Below are 19,579 nucleotides of genomic sequence, written 5' to 3' on the forward strand. Positions count from 1 at the left end.
TGCGTCGATTTCTCCTCCTGCTGGGTCTGTTGTGGAGAAAAAGGGTGTGTGTTCTTTGTTGCTTCCTGGGTCTTGTTCGGTTGTGTTGTGTCTCTACTGGCACGGAGTCTTTGCTAATATCAAATTTAGGCTCCGCCTCTAGTTTTACGGCAAGCGGGCGTTTTCCAAACTCTCCTCGAGTGTTCCTATTGGAGGACACTTACTCTCAACTCTCATTGGCTAACTCCTTATCGTGACGTTTTACATCGAATTGCGTCACGATGTGGAGTCTAGGTCCAAACCCTTTGATCAACTACTCCTTTGTATAGAAGAGACTGTCTGGCGTCTCTCAAAGCAGTCCCTTTGTATTGGACCATTTGCCTCGAACACTTAGGGTGTAAAATCACTCAGTTTATTACTCCCAGGAAGTCCCAACGAGACTATCTCTTCGTTTGATCAACAGCTGCCTGTCTCAATCACTCTGGTTCAGAGCCTTGAGTCCACGCAGCTGTTTCAAACCACAGATACGTCTTGTTGGTTTTGTTGAATAGAAATGGATAGCGGCAGAGAAGCCAGGAGAATTTGTGAATGCATATTACCTGTCGGTGTTGTGCCATTCTGAGCTCCATGGTATATAGTGCAATAAACACAGTTTGACTGGAATTCTACTACAGTACCTTATTGCCGAGTTTGCTAGAGACAGCTGTTTTCTCCTGTTTAGAAGGCCCGCTAGGCTCTGTGTCCCTCACATGATCCCCTCCAGCCATGCTGTGTTCATATTTCCTCTGAAGAAACACAGAACCACCCACACCCATAAACACAAACGCTTACAATGTATTAGAAACACAAGCGTTTCCGGGCGGTTAGGTGGCGTAGCGGAGATTGCGTTCGTCACCAACCCCGGAGCTGTTCGAATCCAGCTCACAGCTCCGGGGTTGTCACCAGCTTGGCTGGCCGTTCACACTAATACAATTGGCTGTATTAGAGGGTGGGAGAAGCTGGCGGGGTGGGTCGTTGTAAACAGCGACTCCTACAGTTCGGTCGGGGCGCCTGCTAAAGCGCGGATAGGACCTGAGTGGGATAGTGTGATCCTTCCACACGCTACGCCCTCTCAGGGAGGATCCGCGCTGTCAGGTGAAAAGAAGCGGTTGATTGGCTGGACGTGTGTCGGAGGAAGCACGTAATAGCCTCCACTCTCCCAGATGATCCGACTGTGGGGGGTAAGTGCGCAGCGACCAGGAAGGGGATTGGGAATTGGCATACGACTAACATTGGGATGGGAGAAAAATCTGAGGAAAATGGAGGGGGAAAAAGAAAAAAAAAAAGAAACACAAGCGTTTCCGTGGGCGGCTAGGTGGTGCAGTGGGCAAGGCGCTCACCACCAATGCAGGAGACGCTGGGTTCGAGCCCAGCTCTCCGCATTGCTATCAGCTTGGCTGGTCGTTCATACTAATACAATTGGCAGTATTAGGGGGTGGGAAGCTGATGGGTGGGGATCGGACGTTGTGGACAGCAACTCCTACAGGTCGGTTGGTGCGCCTGCGCAGCAGAATCAGGAAGCGACGGGGGCGGCGTGCCCTCCAAACGCAGACCCGCGACGCTGAGAGATTGCGCTGTGCAGGTGAAAAGATGCGACGGCTGCTTCCTCGAGTATCGGAGGGGACACGTGATGTAAGGCTTAGTCCACATTGCAACCGGCTTGTGGGAGGCATGGCCTAACAGCGTTCGAGACAGGGGAGGGTAGAATTGGACGATACGAAATTGGGATGGGAGAAAAATAGAAAAAATGGGAGAAAAAGTAGATAAAAAAAAAAGATACACAAGCGTTTCCATTATATTACCTACTGTGTGTTAAGATCCAATGAACCAGACTAAATCATTGTAATATCGAAACAAACTGATCCTTCTATTGCATAAGAGAAATAGCACCAGGAAGTAGTGTTTGAAGAAATTCTGACACGCATCGAGCCTTTTATAACAACAGATTTTTAGAAGGAACACAAGGGAAATTAGTAATTGACCCGCCCACCAATCTCCAGGTAAAACCTCGGAAATAAATAAAGAAGTAATAACAATAATAATCATCCCACTGTTTATAAAGTATGATAATATGTATGTTGTCAACTGCAGGTTGTCCAGTCGAGCCTGGTTATAAAGTACGATAATATGAATAGTTGTGTGTTGATACCTGCAGGTTGTCCAATCGAGCCGGGTTATAAAGTATGATAATATGAGCGTTTTACAGTATGATGTTACCTGCAGGTTATCCAGTCGAGCCTGGTTATAAAGTATGATAATATGCGAGTTATACAGTATGATGTTACCTGCAGGTTATCCAGTCGAGCCTGGTTATAAAGTATGATAATATGAGTTATACAGTATGATGTTACCTGCAGGTTATCCAATCGAGCCGGGTTATAAAGTATGATAATATGAGAGTTATACAGTATGATGTTACCTGCAGGTTATCCAGTCGAGCCTGGTTATAAAGTATGATAATATGCGAGTTATACAGTATGATGTTACCTGCAGGTTATCCAGTCGAGCCTGGTTAAAAGGTATGATAATATGAGAGTTATACAGTATGATGTTACCTGCAGGTTATCCAGTCGAGCCTGGTTATAAGTAAGGGATAATGTATAGCTACGAGGTCATTGTCGCAAAATAATTGACCGACACGGAGTTTAAAATACCGAGCCGCCTCGGCGAGGTGTTTTAAACGTCAGTGAAGGTCAATTATTTTGCGACAATGATCGAGTATAGCTTATTACATGGCTAACTTACTAACAATATACCTAATTCATTTTACATCGACTCGCAACACTGGTTCTGGCTCCGCTCGTTGCTCCGCCCTGTCATCGCTGGCAGCTTCCCCAGCAGCCGGCAGTGTCTGATTGCACTGATGTCAGTGGGCTTGATTGTAAACAGCTGCGCACAGCGGTCATTATTGTTCCACAGAGGTCCGTTATCAGGCAATATCGGACCTCTGACGCACGCTATTGACCAATCACAAGCAAGCATTTCGGTGAATGTGAAAACGCCATGTAATAAAGTATGATAATATGCGAGTTATACAGTATGATGTTACCTGCAGGTTATCCAGTCGAGCCTGGTTAAAAATTATGATAATATGAGAGTTATACAGTATGATGTTACCTGCAGGTTATCCAGTCGAGCCTGGTTATAAAGTATGATAATATGTGAGTTATACATTATGATGTTACCTGCAGGTTATCCAGTCGAGCCTGGTTAAAAAGTATGATAATATGAGAGTTATACAGTATGATGTTACCTGCAGGTTATCCAGTCGAGCCTGCACCCTCTTTGACTGGCTCTCCAACTTCTTATTCTGGTCACTGATCACATTCAGCTGTCAATTTAAAAACAGGTAGTTTGATTGATTGATTGATTGAAAACTTTAATGAACAGATTGCAGAATGGGTACAGTACAGTACAGCTCAATACACACAATTGTTAAGGGGATGCAGACCAGAGAAAGACTTTTGTCTCGTTTACATCAGGGTTCCCCATTTTCAATTCATAATGACATTTATGACATACACAACATACAGATATAATAATCTAATCTAATCATGAAATGTATGACATACATGACATACAGATATACAGTACTGTTACATTTGTGACATACAAGATATGCAAATATACAGTTTGGTATTTGAAGTGTCTTTACAGATTTATTACCTGTGAAAAATAAAAGCAGATCCAGTCAAGTTTGAGTGTGATGTATAACTTTGCCTTGCACAGAATGTACATACCTTTGACACTTTGGCCATTTTCAAAGTTCTCCGTGTGTGGGTAGGGGGAGGGGCTGTTTCCTATTGACCAAGGGGGGGAACCACTGCTTTATAGTCACAGAAAATGACATTGTACGATTTGCTTATTGGGGAAAACAACGCGTTGGACTCTGTTCTGAGAACATTACCCATTTGAGCATGCATTTTATGCATTCCTAATGGTAAATTTATATAGCGCTTTTATCTAAAGCGCTTTACAACTTATGCCTCACATTCACCCATTCACTCAAGCACACATTGACGGCGGAGGTACAGATGCAACCATTAGGACTCTTTACCGTGATCGCGCCGTGTTGGTGGAATTAAGGTTTTATTAGGTTGCTGTTCTGTTATATGCCACCAGGAGGCGCAAAGTCAAGTTGGAATTTACAACCAAGATATGTCATCTGGGATTCGCTGTGCATATCCTGTGCACTGTATAAAGCCGATTTTATTAATTTAGGACAGGTATTGTAACCTGGACACTCGCAATGGATATGTTTGTGGACCGCAAATGACATCACGCCATAAATCCACCTCTACAGACTGTATGAATTAATGTTGAGGTTTTTTTCGCAGATGTAGCCAAGAGTAAAGACCCTAACCCTGTCAAAACAGCAGTCAAAGTGTATATTTTCAGCATTACGTTTGTTTACCAACGTGAAATATAAGATTATAGAAATCTCAGGGCATGGAGTCGTAAACCGGCGCATATTGATAGAGGAAGTGGTGCAGCCAAAAGTGAGTGCAGTCATTTGAAGGAAGAGACCAAGGGCTTTTGATCGGCTTTAGAATTTCGAAAAACTACACTACCCAGCTCATGCCAGCCTCTGTCAAACTTTGAGCCGTCTGACGTGAAATAATTTGTCTGTGTTATTTTCGGGATCATATCTCACAGGTCTAACAAACCTGAATAAATTATTATAAGGCAGTTAGTTTATCTACCTTTCGGTGAACGTCTAGCAAAAAACGGCGTTGCAATCTGATGACAAATGGTGGAGAAATGTACATTATAAACAAGTAACTGTACTTAAAGTAGATTTTATTCACGGTTTGTGAATCACGCCTGGTGATACTCTGCCATTGGAAAGGGGAGATTTGGCCCGATCCATAGATGTGCAACTTGGCTATAATAAGGTAATTTATAGGCCTGATATTCTATATTCATCATATTTTAAATTGCATTTGTCCGGATGGCAGAATTCAGTACTGCATCTACAAAACCTTCTGTTTAATCATCTTCCCTTTATTAATTTGCTTAGATACTTGAATATCACCCCTCTGACTCAAAATATTCCAAGTCTTTGTGATCGTATGCTCATGACATATTTGTAAACAGCTTTATATGTTACATTTGATGTAATGGTGTGAGTATGTAGGCTTGTTCTGTGTACTGCCACGGTGTAAACCCACCAGAGAAAACCCACCAGAGAAACCCACCAGAGCCTTTGACATACTTTGGCTCTTTAGAGTTGCTTATCTATTTCAATGCATTACACCGGTTGCCTTGAGTACATCTGTATTATAGCCAATCTATCTAATACGTTCTGTAGTTTTTCATCACCTACTCTTCAAACCTTGGGAGACCTATTCACTGCTCTCCCCCAGGTAACTCACTTAAAACACCAAAGGTGCTAACTGCCCCCTCAGACTTGTTGATTTGCATGACACTGTCAACACAAAGGCCCCCTGTGGTGTTCTATTGACAATCATGCTTTATAGCAGTTGGCATGTAGACATAGGTAGGAAGTGTTTCCACCCCCCATCTGCTCAGCCAAGTTAGGCCCTGTCCACACGATCACGGGTATTAATGACACCGAAGTTTTGAAAAAAATAAACCTCTGTCCACAGAGGTGAATAACCGTGTATAACCGCGTACTCACGGCGGCTGGAAAACCAGCAACCGATACATGTAGTACAATGCCAAAGCAGTAGGCGGCGATGTTGTTCAGACATGAAGGCCATTTCAAACAATCAGAAAAGGTTGAACGCTCACTACACTTCCTGCTTAAAAACAAAACAAAGCCGCCATCTTTAAATACCTTGCGTTAGCCATTTAGCCAACGGAGCATATATTTTTCAGCAAAGAAAGAAAGTGCAATAAAAGTGCAATAAACAAACGGATACATTCACTGTGTGTTCTGCCTCTCATTTGTTGATGAAACAAAACCAACAGCAACACAATTTACCACCAAGAGCGGATAGTTTAGTCTAAAAAACGATCGGTAGCATTGTTAGCTGCATGCTAACGTCAATGGAGTATGCCATTATAACAATATAGCATTGTGGCTAGAAGCTAACGTTAGCTCACGCTACTTAGCCAGCACCAAAACTGATGATATCGCGAGCTATCAGTAGTTAGATAACATTAGAGACAACGCTGTGTGTATTAAACAAAGGTGAATAGATGACTGGGCCATTTTGTTTAATGCTTGTTAAGTTGAAAGAGGAGCTCTGAGCTAACAGGGTCTGAATCCTGATAGCTCACGTTAGCCAGCTGCTCATGCAATCGGTAATGCTAGCAGAATGAATGGATGTAAACTTTATTTAACATATTGCATATGGGTACAATACAATACGGCTCAATACAAACAATTGTTAAGGGAATGCAGACTGTTGTAGCTTGGACTGGGGTCCTTATAACAATAACTTGACAACACATGGTAGCTGAAGCTATTTGGGACACGGAGCTATGTCCCAAACACACACACTGTTGTCACCGGAAGGGCACGCGATGGTATCTACTGCGCATGGGCGTTTTCGCAACAACGACTAGCGTGCTGACTACACGCTGTTGTCGATTCGTTTTTTTTGCGTATCTCCAAACGCAAACACAATTTTGCGTTTCAGCCGTATCCACAAAAAAACGCATTTCTATGTAATAGGGACATCAAACGTCGTCAAAAACGTATAAAAAAACGCCAGGAATACACTAGTCTAACCATGGCCTCAGAAGAAGCTTCTATCCCCAGGCCATCAGGCTGCTAAACGAACAATAAACACTATGCAACAACCATCAAATGCACACAGCACACACACCCACACGCACACACTCACTTAAACCACACAAACACACTTTATATTTATTGATAAAGGATTTGCACTACAACTCATACACCTACTGTAAATTGTAGCAAAATTGCACCTCATCCCATTTCTGCCTTGCACTATATAGTATTGTATATTAGTACACTGCATAGTATTGTATATTATATGGTAACTCAGTTACGTCTATTCTGCATCGAACATTGTACATATGTCTATACTGAACACTGTGACCTCATTTTTTTTACTTCTAATTTACATGCTATACTATGTTATTTTATTTCATACTTATCTTGTCTTGCACAGTCTCTGGAGCGTAACAGTAAGAAGCATTTTGTATAAAAGTATTCTGTACTTCTGTATGACAACTATTAAAGAAACTTGAAACTTGAACTTGAATAACCTCTCATTCTGCTACTTTGATCGATAACATTTTCACTAATGTTATAAATAATAGAATTGTGTGCGGACTGCTGACAAATGATATAACAGATCACTTACCAGTTTTTGTAATACTAGAAGATAATAATCAGCCAAAGAGGGAATCTCAGAAAATGTGTAATAAAAGGCACCTTTCAGAGGACTCAATAGGGGCACTCAAAAGGGAACTGGCTCTCCAGCAATGGGTTGAGGTGTTTGAAGCAACTGATGTGGACTCAGCATATGGCTGCTTTCTGAATACATTCATGACTTTATATGATCGTTTCTGTCCTATTGTGCAGCAAAGTAGCCGACAAACTAGGAAGCCAGATAAACCATGGATAACAAAAGGAATTTCAAATGCCTGTAAAAAGAAGAATACTCTTTATAGAGATGTCATCAAGCATAGAACTAAACAGAAAGAAATCAAATATAAAATATATAAAAATAAATGAATAGATACTATAAGAAAACGTAAGAAGGATTATTATAATAACTTACTAGAAATTAATAAAAATGATATTAAAGGAACATGGAAAATTATAAACACAATAATTGGAAAATCAAATAACAAACCAGGCTATATTGATAATTTTTCTGTAAATGGAACGGAAATAACCAACATGCATGAGGTAGTGGAGGAGTTTAATAATTTGTTTGTAAATGTTGGCCCAGATCTTGCAAGGAAGATCAAGCCTCCACAAGGGGGAGCTATTGCAGAACAATACATTGATAGAAATCCATCCAAAATCTTTTTGTATGACGTATCTAATATGGAAATAATTGCTATTGTAAACAATCTCAAGAATAAAACATCTACAGATGTGAATGGGTTAGACATGTCTCTTATTAAAAAACTAATCAAAGAAATTGTAGATCCAATTACTTTCATATGTAATCTATCTTTTAGGATGGGGACCTTTCCAACTGAAATGAAAACAGCCAAAGTAATTCCAATACATAAAGCAGGAGAAAAAAATGTTTTTACAAATTATAGGCCTGTTTCTTTACTTCCTCAATTTTCTGAAATTCTGGAAAAACTTTTTGTTGCTCGTCTGGACAGTTTTATTGATAAGAATGAGATATTGATTGATAGCCAGTATGGATTCAGAACTAACAGATCCACATCAATGGCTCTCATGCAGGTAGCAGAAGAGTTAACAAATTCAATCGATAATAAACAGTATGCAGTTGGAGTTTTTATTGATCTGAAAAAAGCTTTTGATACCATTGACCATGATATTTTACTCAGAAAACTTGAAAAGTATGGAATTAGAGGGATAGGGCTCAGTTGGATAAAAAGTTACATAGAAAATAGGAAACAATGTGTGCAGATGGGGAAGACCAGATCATCCTGCAAAGTGATAACATGTGGGGTACCGCAAGGATCCATTTTAGGACCGAAATTATTTATATTGTATATTAATGATATCATTGATGTTTCTGATAAACTTAAATTGATCATTTTTGCAGATGATACCAACATTTTTTGTTCAGGTGCAGACCTACAACAGTTGCTAACAAATATTACAGGTGAACTGGGGAAGCTGAAATGTTGGCTTGATACTAACAAACTCTCCTTAAATATAAGTAAGTCTAAATTTATTTTGTTTGGAAATAAAAAAAAAATACATCTGGATACTCAAGTAGAGATATGCATAGATAATGTTCATCTTAAGAGTAAATGAATATGTTTAGGGGTCGTGATAGACCAAAACCTCAGCTGGAAAACTCATATTAACTATGTAAAGAAAAAAACAGCGAGTAGCTTAGGTATCTTAAGAAAAACCAGACACATATTAAATTTGAGATCATTATACACAATTTATTGTACTATTTTATTATCATATCTAACTTACTGTATAGAAACTTGGGGAAACACATACAAAACTAATCTGAATCCTATTATCATTTTACAGAAAAAGGCAATAAGGGTTGTGAACAATGTTAGTTATCTCCATACTACAAACACACTGTTTTTTGAACTAAGGGCATTAAAGTTCCTCGACTTAGTTGACCTTAAAACAGCAGAGATAGTTTTTAAAGCTAGAAGTCATCAACATGTAACTTACAAATTTTGTTTAAAGAACGATAGGTGACGTATAATTTAAGAAGAACACTCAATTTGAAACAGCCTAGAGCTCGAACCACACTTAAAAGTATGTCTGTGTCAGTTAAAGGAGTGAAACTCTGGAACAATATACCGGATGAAATAAAAAACAGCAGGAGTATTTTTAAGTTGAAAAATATGTTTAAAAACAGGGTTCTAGAATCTTATAGTAAAATTTAACCTACAATATATATTTTTTTTTCTACCATGAAACTCTGGTATTGCAGATGAATTTTAGATTTTTCCTATGTTGGCTTATGTTCTTTTCAAGAATGTTTTTTTTTGTTGATTGTTTTTTTTTTTTTTTTTTATCTTGCAAACGTTAACTTTTTTTGTTCTTTTCTGGATAGTTTTTTGTTGATTTTTGATTGTTGATTTATTTTTGTTATATTTTGAAAACTAACATTTTTTTTATTTGTTTTTTTGAATTAGGGGTAGGTTGCTCTATAAGCCTTCGGCTTCAAACCTATCCTTTTCGTTTGTTTATTTGTGAAAATGTTCGAAAAATTATTTGTTTGTTTTTTAATTTTTAAATTTTTTTTTGTCTTTTTCCCCCTCCTTTTTCATCCGATTTTCTCCCATCCCAATGTTAGTCGTTATGCCAATTCCCAATTCCCTTCCTGGTCGCTGCGCACTTACCCCCCACAGTCGGTCTGAGTGGAGGCTATCACGTGCTTCTTCCGACACACGTCTAGCCAATCAACCGCTTCTTTTCACCTGGCAGCGCGGACTCTCATTGAGAGGGTGTAACGTGTGGAAGGATCACACTACCCCCCTTAGATCCTATCCGCGCTGAGCTGGCGCCCCGACCGAACTGTAGGAGTCGCTGTTTACAATGACCCGGACCCACCCCGGCAGCTTTCCCACCCTCTAATACTGCCAATTGTATTAGTGTGAACGGCCAGCCAAGCTGGTGACAACGCCGGAGCTGTGAGCTGGATTAGAACAGGCGAATCCAGCGTCTCCGGCGTTTGGTGACGAACGCAATCTCCGCTACGCCACCTGACCGCCCCTTGTTTTTTTATTTGTAAATATTTGAAATAAAATAATTCATTCATTCATTCATTCATTCTTCAGAGTCCATCCGTTCGGTCAGTCTGGTCGAAGATGCGAAAGGCCCCGCTGGACCCCACCTGCCTCCGCTGGGGCTGGGGCTCCTATATGCGCCCGTCGGGGAAGGCGTGCTTGTAGAAGCAGTTGGAGCCGAACGAGCAGGTCCCGCGACCCTCGTCGAAATATTGACACGGTTGTTTCCCCATGCCGTCTTTGTATTTCTGAATTAGCTTCTGCTTGTCCTCCTTGTCTTCCACCCAGTACTCGCTCGCTATCACAAAGTTGGACGTGATTCGACACTTTGGGCAAAACTTGGTGATCTTTCTCTCGAACTGCTTGGCGCTCCTCCACCTGCGGATGCACTTCAGGCAGTAGCAGTGGCTGCAGTTGGACAGGATGCCGAAGCGGCGCTTGCTGGGGTTGGTCTTCTCGAACACCACCTCCATGCACAGGCCACACATCATGTCCTTGCTGCGCTGGATGGCGAACAAGATCTCCACATCCTTCTTGTGAGACTCGATGCACGGCTGAAAGCCGGCAAGGTCGCTGAACTTGGCGCTGAGGCATCCAGTGAGATAGCGGAGCCAGGAGCCAAAGGAGCGGAGCCAGTCCAGCGGCTTGTCTATATATGCCATTGAGATGATGTATCCATTTCCAAAATGGTGCTTCCTAGACTCCGCTGTACGCTTATGCACCTCCTCCATCCATACACCAGCCTTTTCTGTGAAGTTGTAAAATGTGTCAGCCTTCGGCGTGAACCATTCATCCTGATCGTTCTTCCTCTCCTCTTTTGATGTCTTGCTTATGTTTTTGCTTATTGCCGCCTGGACTGCGGTATTAAGCTCACAGAACTCTCCGAGCAGACTGTTGAATTCTACCAATCCTTGTCTGTACACCTTCCAAATTACCGTCGTCGTCCGCATCCATTAATTGATTCATCTTCTTCATGTGACCAGTTAGATGACCTAACTTAGACTTCCTTTTATTAATGGCATTACGGACCTTTTCCTCCTGGACCTTTTGTGTCTTCTCACCCTTCTTAGGTTTCGACATTTTGTTGTTATCCTTCTTTCAGCGCTCCAGTAGTTCGTGTTGATCCCTTTTCCTCCTGGAACAGAGTTTTCTTACTATTGTGAGGGCCGACGATCCACTCCACTGGTCAAATTACTTACTTGTGAGTAGTCTGTCCGTTGATAAAGAAAAGCAATGTCCACAGCCGCTTATATAGAGACCCAAAGGTTCTAGAATGTTTCGGTTATGACATCATACGGTGACATCACGAAAGTTCCATAACTCTCTATCATGACGTCATCTTGTGGTTCTAGAATGTTTTACGTTCTAGAAAGTACTACTATGACATCACCACAAACGTTCTAGAAGGTTCTATGTTTTAGAATGCCCTATTATGACAAATACGGCGGTTCAATGACTCTAAATCCCATCAATATTAAACATTCATATAATACAATAACCTAAACACATATAGCTTTGGTTCTCACACCGGCCCCTAATTGTCCTTCTAATCTAGAAACAATTACTAACTACTAAAAACCAAGGAGCCAAACCAAACACTATTTCAACTGATAAGTATCTCTGCTGCGGGATTACCAATACCTGGTGCCAGAGGTCACTGGTACATGGCACACCGTAGGAGGACGGTCTTTACCACTGCCTCAGGCAGCCTCTTGGAGAAGACAGACCTTGGTGATAGGTCTATCTAAAATGGTCATCTTTGTCTTGACACGGACCCGACGCACGAGCCCGTGCTGGTCAGGAACCACCTCGATGACCCTGGCCAGGACCCAGGAGTTGCGGGGGGCCGAGTCGTCGATGATCAGCCTCAACGAAGTTGCGTGCCACACGTGTCCACTTCTGTCTCTCCTGGAGCTGAGGTAGATATTCCTGCGTCCATCGTTTCCAGAATAGGCCATATACTGGACTTGTTTCCATCTCCTGCGGGCTTAGAGATCTTCTTTCATGAAAAGACCGGGAGGCAGGGAAGGCTTTGACTGGAGGAGCAAGAGGTGGTTGGGGGTAAGCGCTTCCAGGTCGTCCGGATCACTAGAAGCCTTGGTTATCGGTCGACTGTTAATGATGGCTTCTGCCTCACACAAGACGGTGTGTAGGCCCTCTTCATCCAGAGTCTGCTGCCTTAAGGTGGTGCTGAGAATCTTCCTGAACGACCTGATCATCCGCTCCCAGACTCCGCCATGGTGAGAACCTGTAGGAGGGTTTAAAATCCATTGGATTCCCCTCTGTCGTAGCGTGTTCTCGATCTTGGAGTTATTCCATTGTTTCATAGCTCTTTTTAGCTCGCTCTCTGCTCCCACGAAGTTAGTCCCGTTGTCTGAACGGAGGATTTTCACCTGTCCTCTTCTCGCAAGGAAGCGCCGGAGAGCGTCAATGAAGGAGTCTGTATCCAACGACGTGGCCACCTCCAGGTGGACGGCACGGATAGCCAGACAGGTGAAGATGCAACCCCGCCTCTTCACGACACTTCTGCCGCGTTTGACTTCGAACGGACCGAAGTAGTCTACCCCAGTGTTGGTGAAAGGGGGGTCATCTGGAAGAACCCTGTCCTGGGGTAAATCCGCCATCTGTTGTTGTCCAGCAGCCCCATGTGAGCGTCGACAGGTTACACACCTAGAGAGGACTCTTCGTATGGCCGCATGAGCTCCAGGGATCCAAAACTTGAGTCGCAGCTTGTACAATACGTGGTTGCGACCGCTGTGACCCACATTCTGGTGGATGTCTCGGAGTATAAGCTCCGTTACATGGAAATCCTTAGGTGGGATGGCTGGGTGTTTAGCCTCTTCAGGCATCGCCGATTTGTCAAGCCTTCCACCTACTCTGAGGATTCCCTCTTGCAGTACTGGCTGGAGCTTAGCGATATGACTGCTCTTCTGACGTAGTCGCCAGGCGCGGAGCTAGGGGGTGGCTACCTGGGCTCAAGCCCCGGATGTATTCTGAAAAGCCCCGGATCTAAAATGATAAAAGAAAAAATTACGTGAGGTGAACTTGTGAGTAACGTGCAGTACCGAAGTCCAACAGAGAGGCAGCAGGGGCCGGAACTTCCCGGAAGCAGCCTGCATAGTCTGCCCTGCCCTGAAGAAGAGTTTATTCAATTCGATTTGGAAAACCTACCGTCCTAACGTGATGGATATTAGAACGTTTTTTGCATCAAAGAAGCAGGCGCCACAAACTGCTGCAGACAACAACAATAACAACATCATCACCAATGATGAAACGGATGATGTTTCAGGTTTGTGAATCTTATATTTGAAACTGAAAGGAAGTTGACTGCAGTGCTGATTGCTGCTGCTAATGGTAGCTTAACTTTGCTATGCTATCCAACCATAACATTATGTTACAATAAAAACGAAAGATTACAATGTAATGTTACCTTACATGGTAAGAATCCAAACAAGCCAGACATTTGAGTAGAGCTGCTTGTATGTATTATGGGCATAGCTGGCAATGTCATACATTTATGGGGGGGGGGGGGTATATTGATATAATGTGTCTATAATTTTGCTTCTTGGAGAATGCCACATGCAAGAGGGTGTTTAGGAAATTCTCCTTCACATTTATTTGTGGATTATATTGTATTATATATACTTGTTTTTATGTGTAAATAACTATTGTAAAGTGAATAACAGGCTGATGGTGTTTGAAAAAGAGTGATAGCTTGTATTTGATTCTAAGTAACCACACTAAGTATGTATGTATGTATGTATGTATGTATGTATGTATGTATGTATGTATGTATGTATGTATGTATGTATGTATGTATGTATGTATGTATGTATGTATGTATGTATGTATGTATGTATGTATGGAACATGGCTCAAAATCTCTCCTAACTAAGATGTAATGTTAACTAAGTTACTGTAAGTTAAATGGTGATATAGGCTAAATGGTGAGCACAGTCTGCCCTGATATATATATATCACACAACATGACTAGCCTCAGCCCATCAATTATGTCGTTTTATACAAATATAAATTATGGTGAATGTGTGTGTGTGTGTGTTTACTGTATTTTGTAATACAGGTCAGCTGCTGCTAACCAATACAGCTGCATCCGCCTGTCCACCAACAAAAGATGTTTCAGGTTTGTGAATCTACAGGTGTCATTTTCTTTTATATTTGAGAGTATGGTTCTAGACCAGCTCTATATGAAAAGTGTCATGAGATAACCTTTGTTGTGAATTTGAGATATATAAATACATTTTTATGTTCACACAGATGAGGCAGCTACATGTAGGGAAGAGCAACAAGGGGCAGCAGGATTGTTTGCTGATTTAGGCACACAAGAACATGGCCCTAAGCAGGTGTGCCTCCCCCAGTACCCCTTCAGCCACTTCGGTTTGCAGAAGAGAGCATTTAATAAGAGCTGGTTCGAGCAATTTAAATGGCTGGAGTACTCAGTAGCCAGGAACTCTGCATTTTGCTTTCCATGTCAGCAGTTTGGAAGACAGAATATTCGCACCAATAAAGATGCTCTCCTCAGTACCCCTGGATTTTCCAACTGGAAAAGGGCTTTGGATTCCTTCCGTGAGCATGAGAAAACTGACTTCCACAAGTCAAGCATGACATGTTGGCATAGCTTTAAAAGCACAGGAACTCATGGAGATGTGGTAGAGCTGATACATACTGCAAGCGCAGAAGAAATATCAGAGAGGCGCCAATACCTTCAGCGCATTGTGGGTGTAACCACATTTTTAGGGAAGCAAGGCATCCCATTCCGTGGGCATGATGAGCAGGAGGCTAGCCAGAATCCAGGCAACTTCCTAGAATGCTTGAAACTCGTCAAACTATTTGACCCATTTCTCCAAAAATATACACCTCCTAAAAATGCCACGTACCTCTCCCATTTGTCCCAGAATGAAATGATGACCAGCATTGCACAAGAAATAACAGAAAATGTCACAAAAGAAATTATAGCCTCCAAAATGTACTCTGTGATGGCAGATGAAGCCAGAGATCACCAGACAGAGCAGCTGGCAGTATGTGTTCGCTACGTCACAGTGGAAGGTTCCCCAAGAGAGGCTTTTCTTGGGCTACACAAGCTAGACAAATTTGATGCAAAGTCCATTGCAGATGGAATAGAGGCAGTGCTGCAGTCCCACAACCTAGGGGGCCTCATGTGTGTTGCACAGACGTATGATGGAGCATCAGTGATGAGTGGAGCAGTGGGGGGTGTCCAGGCCCGCTTCAGAGAGCGACACCCTGAAGCAGTGTATATACACTGTTATGCACACAGGCTCAACCTTGTCCTGTGCAACACATGCAAAGCCATACCTGAAGCTGCCACATTCTTCGACCTGCTTGAAAATGTGTACACTTTTTTCAATAAGTCACTTGTTAACCATAACAAGTTCATTGAAATCCAGAAGCAACTAGGATTACACCCATCTGCACTTGTACAGCTCTCGACAACAAGATGGGCAAGCCAGGTGAGGTCTGTAAAAGCTGTTGTAAACAACCTCCCTGCCATTCTAGCATGTCTCGGGACAATGAAAACAGCCACAGCCCAAGGGATCCTGTCAAATCTCAGCAAGCCGAAGACCATCTATATGCTGGTGATGTTTGCCAAACTCCTGGGGATAACCGAAGGGCTCCACCAGTACCTGCAGGGGGAAAGTTTGGACTTGGGAAGAGCAGTGCAGTACAAGACTGCAGTGGTTGAAACCTTGACGGATCTCCGCACAGACCCTGGGGCTGAAGATGTGTTCAAGAGTGCCATGACCATATGTGAGGAACATCACATCCAGCTCCCTGTTGGTCCCAGGCGGCAGAAACAAAAAAGATTGGAGGATTTTGTGGTGGAGTCAGCCTGTGGAGCAACCTCCAATCAGACCACCCCAGGTGATTTCAGAGACCAGCTCTTTTATCCCTGCCTGGACAGGATGATACAGGAGCTCACCAATCGCTTTTCAGATGTGGGAGATGAGCTTATGTCAGGCATTCAAGCCTGCAACCCAACCACAGCGGCCTTTCTCTCCGAAGATGCTCTCAAAAGCCTTGCTACCCACTATAGCATCAACCTGAAGCCAGAAGAACTCCTGGTGGCAAAGAACTTCTTCAAGAGATGGCTGGAGAAAGAGAAGAGAAGGCTGGAGAAAGTCCCTGACACAACCACAGAGAGAGAGAGAGACCCTGACATAGCCACTGTGTTCAAGATCCTTGACAGAGACATGTTTCCCACCCTGAACGCTGTCCTTCAAGTGGCCCTGACTATGCCGGTAAGCAGCTGCAGCTGTGAACGCTCCTTCAGCGCCTTACGCCGGCTGCACACATGGTTGAGGAGCACAATGGGCCAAGACAGGCTCAATGACCTGGCCATCATATCCATCGAGAAGGGCAACCTGGATGCCATAACCCCTGACAAAATTATTGACAGATTTGCTCAATTAAAGCCACGCCGGCAGTGCCTTACTTTGCCACCACAACAAAAGAAGTAGAAAAAAAAGATGGGGGTGGGAGAGAGGGGTGGGGGGATAGCAGTTGGAAAGGAGTGCAATGAGGAAAAAAACTAGGAACAAAGGGTGCACATAGGACAGGACAGGGAAGGAGTGGATTGTGAAGAAGAAAGGAGAACAGGAGTGGAATGGATATAATGTTGATGTTTAATTGTTTTACATGTATATAGTTATTTGAATTCATTCATTACATTTCTGAAATTTTAAGTTTGTCAATTTCCAGTGGGAGAGGGATACAAATAAATGGGAATAGAGCTGTCCTGATTAATTGATTATAAAAAGAATTGTTAGGGACAGCCCTGAAGGGGATTAAAGGAGAATGTGAAGAAAATGTATGAGCATCAAGAAAAATATGTGAAAACAAGACATCATAAGAAGTTATGAGAAGGAGAGAGAAGAACAATGTATGAGAAGCCAGGAGGAGCATTGGTGGACAGAAGAGAATGTCTGTATAAGAAGTGAGGAAGAGAGAACAAAGTGAGGAAAATAATGGAGAGAATTGGAAATTAGTCATAAAACTTGTGCAGAAAAGCAGAGGAAGAGAGTGACACAAGAGATGAAAACTGAGTGAGAAGAAGGGAGTGAAGACAAGAGCAGTAAAGACAGCACCACATGTAAGAGAATAAGATGCATTTCATGTTTGTTTGTTTTTTACACACGTACAGCACATCACATGTACTATAAGAGAATAAGATGCATTTTATTTGATTGTTTTACTTCAATCCTAATACCACTTTTGTTTTATATTTTCTTTTCAGTGGATGCGAGGCATGTTCCCTGGATCATCTGAAGTGACTTCAACCAGATGCTGACTTTTGTATTTGTTAAGTTATTTAAGTTTTGTATTTGAGTGAGTTAAGTTATTAGTTTGCTTCATTAAAGGGTGTTAATTTAAGTGTTCTCTAGTATCTTTTGTCCGCTTTAAGGTGGTGGTTACGCTAAAGGTAACGCACCTAACGCATGTTTTTTTTGTTTTTTTACAATTCATCATTGTTACATGAATATATAATATATTCATGTAACAATGATGAATTGTAAAAAAAAAAACATGCGTTAGGTGCGTTACCTATATTATATATTATGTTTGCACCAGATTTAGCAGAGGCTAATTTCCATCTGTGGTCTATCCAGCAGCTAACTGTATTTGAGTGAGTTAAGTCTTGGTGTTATGGTAGACTCAGACCTAAGCTTTAAATCACAATCAACAAGTTGACAACTTAATTCTTCCACCTTAGAAACATAGCTAAAGTACGGCCATTTATAAATCAAAAGGACGCTGAAAACCAGATCCATGCCTTTATCTCAAGCCGACTCGACTACTGTAATGCACTCCTTACCGGCCTCCCGAAAAAATACGATAACTATTTTATTGCAATGCACTATTGCATTATTTTATTCTATTTTACTAACTATTTTATTGCACTGCACTATTTTACTTTGTATCAGTGAATCATAGACGCCTGGCCATAAGAGCATTCGGAGCATCTCTGCTCTCCCACTATTGGGAGCAAAGGTATGATCTATTCTTGCTCCACCACTTTTTGATTATATGAAAAATATGATATATCCCCCCCCAATATATAAATCTAACCATAACTACGTTATGGTTAACTGAGTTTTATAGTGAAAAGAGCAGCTTTATTGGTCAAGATTGAAGGCTCTATATTGCAGGAAATTGCACATACAGGTTCATTAAATTCAAAAAAAAATTGTCGTGGAGGGGGTCGTGCATGACCCCCTCCAAACCACCCCTTGCCTGTCGAAAAAAAAAAATAAAAAAAAAAAAAAAAAAAAAAAAAAATTAAAAAAAAAAGGGGGGGGGGGCCTCTGGGCTAAGCCCCGGATCTCCTACGATCCTAGATCCGCCCCTGGTAGTCGCCCTTCCGAAGCGCGGCGATTTCTTCTGAGTATTTCTGTCGCTGACTGTAACGAATGATCTCAAGCTCTGCTTCCTTTATATTCTCCACAGTGAGGTTGGTCTTCTCCAGGCTTGCCTTGAAGATCTCCATATGTATCTGTACCTCAGACTGTGGGAGTGAGGCATTCATCTTCTTTCTCTTTTTTTTATATTTTTTTTTATTCTTTTTTAAACATACACATAAACATAAACATAACAACATAAAATTAGATATACAAGCATTAATTAACAGTACACCTCCAATTAAATCACCATTTGAATAAATGTATTATACGAGACAAACTCTAACCTTAACCAACTTCGAAAGAGTGCCTAAGCTTAACCGTCGAAAGAACTTGCCTAACCTTAACCAACTTCGAAGATTGCCTAAGCTTAACCAGTGTAGAAACTGGCGTCGGCCAATCAGAGAGCGTCTGCCAGAAATGCGGCTACGGAAAGTATACAGGCGGTTGTTCCCCACTTAGGTTATCTAACTATCCCGCCGCCGCAACTAGAAACACGGGCCTGGCCTGCTTCTACGTTCAGTGGCCTGACTGCACACACAAAAAAAATATTTTTAATTTTTTCAAGTACCACCAGCAGTACCACCAAGTACCACTAGTGGTGCGCGTACCACAGTTTTAGAACCACTCTAATCTAATTAATCTAATCATGACATTTATGACATACAGATATACAGTACTGTTACATTTGTGACATACAAGATAATGCAAATATACAGTACTATTAAACAGAGATCCTAACAATAAATATATACATACGAGGGGGAGGGA

General features: G+C 41.9%; 1 long non-coding RNA gene across 1 annotated transcript; it reads left to right on the forward strand.

The window, feature by feature from the left end:
* The first annotated feature begins 13,529 nt into the window (after positions 1 to 13,529).
* LOC311224475 lies at positions 13,530 to 17,783 on the forward strand. The gene is made up of 3 exons (XR_014619446.1): positions 13,530 to 13,666; positions 14,458 to 14,517; positions 17,647 to 17,783. It is a non-coding gene; the product is annotated as an uncharacterized lncRNA (long non-coding RNA).
* Positions 17,784 to 19,579: the final 1,796 nt, after the last annotated feature.

Source organism: Notolepis coatsorum (genome assembly GCF_963971535.1).
Source record: "Notolepis coatsorum genome assembly, chromosome: 3".
Classification (NCBI taxonomy): domain Eukaryota; kingdom Metazoa; phylum Chordata; class Actinopteri; order Aulopiformes; family Paralepididae; genus Notolepis; species Notolepis coatsorum.